The following is a 4,500-nucleotide window of genomic DNA, read 5'->3' on the forward strand; positions in this document are numbered from 1 at the left end:
GCGCCCGAGGCCCGAGCCCTGCGTGGGGAGGTCTGCGGGGCCGGCGGCCAGGACGCGAGCACTGCGGGGCGCCGCCGCCGGGAGGGGCGGGGCTTCGGGCGGCGCGGCGGGCGCGCGCATGCGCGAGGGGGCGCGCGTGCGTGTGCGTGTGTGCGTGCGTGCGTGCGTGCGCGTGCGCGCAGCGCCAGCCCCGGCCGGCGAGCCTGACAAAGGCGCGGGCGCCCGGCGGCCCCGGGGCGCCGCGAGGCGGGGATGCTCGAGGCGGGGGGTGGGGGGCGGGACGCCGCCAGGGCCGCGCGGAGCCCCCCCCCCCCCCGCGCGGAGACAAAGCAGTCTCCGAAACAAAAGTGAGAGCCGTGGCCGGGGGACGCTGGACCTCGGCGAGCCGGGGTGATCGAAGGGGAGGGGTCCGGCCGGGGAGGCCCAGCGGCCGCTCTAGGGCGGCGTCCTTTGCCCCCGCGCGCCCCCGAGGGACGGTGAATCCCCGGGCGGGTGAGACCTGGCGGCGTGAGCGGCGGCCCCCCCGCGCAGTGTCGCCCCCGAAACGGCCACCGGCGTCCCGGGCGCAGACAGCGGGGCCGCTGCCCGCCGCGGAAGCCCCTGCCTTTCCCCCAAAGCTTCCTGCCCGGCCGGGATGGGACTCCGGGCTGCTGCTGCCCGACGGTACCGCCCGGCGCCCCTCCCCCCGCCCCCCCCCCCCCCGGCTCTCAGCGCCACCCCCACCCCCACCCGATGAGCGCAGCACCCCGCGGCCGGGCCCTATTGCAGTCGCCCATAAATGCAAAGGCGAGAAGCCACCAATACCTGTTTGAGGAGATGGCATTTTAATTAGCACACTCCAGCTGCCGTAAGCCCCCGGCCCTGTCCCACCTCTCCTCCCCCTCCCACTGCCCTCTCCCAACCTCCGCGCTCACCCCCATCTATGTAAAAAAGCCATAAAGCCTTTCTCCAATCGCCTTCTTGGAGTTTATGCAACCCCCAGAACACAGGTTGATTGGAAAGGTCTCTCTCCTGGATAACAACAATTCAATGTGCCTTGACATTTTAATAGCCTGCCGTCCTGGTGAACACAATCGAGCAAGGGCAGTGAAGCAAAAATCATTAGGTAAGCAAGATAATCTAAGCGGAATCTGCTGCCTGCGCTCACATCTGGGGGCAGGTTGCGCAGCTGGGGCGGCCCCACGAAGCTGGGCTCTTCCTGCCCTGCAGCGCCTTTGTACGTGTGCTCGGGTATATACACTCGTTGGGTTGGAGATGCGCAGCCTTGCGACAGGTTTTAGGAGATAAACACCCTGAGGCAAGGACACTCATTGAAGCCCCGATATGAAATAGCTCGAGAGTATACGAATTCAAACTGAACCAAAATACCTGCCATCCCATCTAACAACCACCAAATTAAACTTACCTGCTATCAGCTCAGGCTTCGATATTGGTTGGGAGCCCTAACACCAACCATTTAGAAACCTATATTTCCAAAATCCATTTGTATTTGTTTATATGAAGATCCTGAATCTAATGCCTGCCACGGGTATATGGCTACATATGTTTAAATTACATATTTATATATATATATATATATATACACACACATGCACATATATATACATAAATACATATACACACAATATAAAAACATTTATGCTTACTGTATGCCAGGTACCATTATAGATGTATCATGTCTGCTAACCCATTTAATCCTTAAAACATAACATAGTACATTATTCTCCCCACTTTATAGACAAGGTACCTGAGGCACCAAGAGTTCACAAGCAACTTGTCCAAAGTCATCCTCCAGTAAGTGGTGGGGCCAGGACTTGAACGCAGGAAGTCTGCCTCTTGTATCCAGGCTGTCGTCCACCCAGCCATGCTGTCTCGTAAAAAGAAGTCAAGTCACACAAATAATGTTACATGTCTTTAAAAGGTCAGCAAAGCTTTCGTGAATGTGCATATTGACACGCACACACAACACACATTTATGTGGATCCTCCAAAGGTGCAAAACAGTGTGACTTCCTTTGGAACAAGCACCTGCCATATTCACGAGTTGAGTATGTTGTGAGTCCCAAGATCACGTGTTAGTAGTGAGGATATAACAATTAATTAGACACAAATGCCACCCTCAGGTAGCTCATAGCCTATGGGGAAGTCAGATCAGCAAACAGAGGTTGGATCTTGGGGGTGAGAAGCTAGAGACTGACAAAGGGCAGCAGAAGTCAAGAGGATCCCCCTCTCACCCTGCCTCACACATCCCCTTCCCAAAATCTCCTTGGGAGGCCATATACCTATTCCTATGAGGTTGTTACGCTCAAAATATGTGGAGAGCTCCAACTGGGAATTGCCTTCAAGAACATTTTATAAGCTACCCAAGAAAATGAGTCTTGGTATTTGATCATTACACATAGCACATACACACACACACACACACACACACACACACACACACACACCCCTTTCTTAGGAGATAGGAGTGACATCACAGAGCCTAGAGGACCAACAGATGACAGAAAATTCTCCTGTTGGATTCCAACCCGCCCCATTCGCCCATGCTCCTCCCTCTCTCCCTGCATGGAAGTCCAGCAGAGATCTGTTTCCCTGGGTGCTGACTTGGCAAGCTATTCGCTTTATGAATATGACCCTCAGAGGGGAGAGCCCCTCTCAGCAGCCCCCGAACTATGTTATCACCATTATTAAAGGAGCTTAAAGAGGAGCTGGGAGGACGAGACACCACTGGAATTGCAGCCTGATTGTGATTGATGTGTTCCTATTAGCGCCTCAGTGTTATCTCTCTGGATGGCAAGAACAGCCAGTGGCTTGTAACACAACAGATTACCTGAGTTCTCAGCCTTAGAAGGATGTTTAAATAAAATATAGTCCCTCTTAGCAAGAGGCTCATTTTCTCCACGAGGCTCCCAGACTATTTCATGTCAGCTCTGATTCGCTGCGACTCTCCTCAGTAAACATGTCTTATCATTAATAATTCTTTACAAGCACAATCTCCAAGAGTCCTCTCTCTCTCTCTCTCTCTCTCTCTTTCTCTAGGTGGCTGGACTCAGACACATCACGCTCCAGTTTGGGTTCCAAGGTGCTTCTCTCTGGATTTTCACCTGCCTTGCCAAAAATGATTGATTACGCCGGGCCGACTGGGTGTCCGGCAATACCCAACAAATGACTTTGGCCCCTAACAGCAGGCCTTGGCCAGATAGAAATCAATATTTCACCATTAAAATCTATCAAAGAAGAGTTAAGGCACCATCTGTCCCTGCCGCCTCTCTATGGTGTGTGAACATTAAATCCGACACTTGTACTACATGGGTAATCAATATATAGTGGTTCACAGATCATTTGTGGTTCCCTTTTAGCAGTGATGGATGTCTGGAATCGTTGTGATTCATTTTGTCAGACCATTAAACAAGATTCTGTCCAGTTCCTTCCTGATTTCATTTAGAGGATCATTCTTCACAGTTCATAAGAGGGAAACGGTTTTACCAATCTGCTTCTATTTCAATAAGTCACTTTATAGAGATTTTGTGTCCTCCAGACTGTAAAAATTCTGGAGAGATAGTACAAACAGACCTCTAAAACTATTCACTGCATGACATATGCATAAAGTGTGAAGAGAGGAATGTAAATATGTTTACCTCTTTATCTGCAAATGTTGGTTTTAACCCCCTCCTGGCTGGAGTGCTGGCCTGTGGGGCACTCCCAGAACAGTGCCTGCCACAGCAGGAGGAGGGTGCACTGGTGACCAGGGACCGATTCTTAGAGGCAGGGGGAACCTCCTGATCCCTCAGTGCCATGGTTAAAAGCAAATGGGAATGGCTTTTCCAGAGGCTGCATTTCAGACCTCTGTTTCTACAGTCGAGATAATCTTGCATCTCACCCAAAAGGTTGGCAAATGCCTCTCGGTACTCTGGTGCAGCATGCCAACCCAAGACAAGAAACAGTGACTGTGCCCTTGAGGGCAGGGTATGGATGAGCATAAGGACACCCATGATCATAACAGCTGCCATTTGTGGAGCATCAACCTGTGCCAGGTGCAAAATATGCCCCAGTCTCACCCTTGACAATTTTACAAGATAGGTACTCTTCTCCCCACTTTCCAGTGGGGAAACTGAGGCTCGGACAAGTTGAATAACCTGCCTAAGATTACCCTACCCAGGGAACTAGAGGGTCAGGACTCAGCCCCAGACCTGTCTGACACCCAAGAGCCCACGTGACTGTGGCCAGCTCTTGGGTGTTGGCCATCACTCCACAAATGGTTTTGTTTCAAGCCAAGTGAATTACTTTCAGTCCTCCTGGGCTATATACTTACTCCAACCAATCAGGGTACTGTTAGGAAATAGAACTTTTTTATTATTCTTTTAAGTAATTCTGCAACAGGATCACTAACTAATGCACTCCAAAGCGAAACAATTTATTTTAAACCGTTTTCCTGTTTTGGATTATTGGATAATTATATCACTTTGGCTGATATAAGTACAGATAAGCAGATGTTGATTTA

At 51.2% G+C, this 4,500-nt stretch overlaps 1 long non-coding RNA gene across 1 annotated transcript; it reads left to right on the top strand.

The window, feature by feature from the left end:
* The first annotated feature begins 239 nt into the window (after positions 1–239).
* Positions 240–3,412, top strand: LOC121481995. Its single transcript, XR_005985475.1, has 3 exons — positions 240–1,105; positions 1,739–1,921; positions 3,039–3,412. It is a non-coding gene; the product is annotated as an uncharacterized LOC121481995 (long non-coding RNA).
* The last annotated feature ends 1,088 nt before the right edge of the window (positions 3,413–4,500 follow it).

Source organism: Vulpes lagopus, chromosome 24, assembly GCF_018345385.1.
Source record: "Vulpes lagopus strain Blue_001 chromosome 24, ASM1834538v1, whole genome shotgun sequence".
NCBI classification, from domain to species: Eukaryota; Metazoa; Chordata; class Mammalia; order Carnivora; family Canidae; genus Vulpes; species Vulpes lagopus.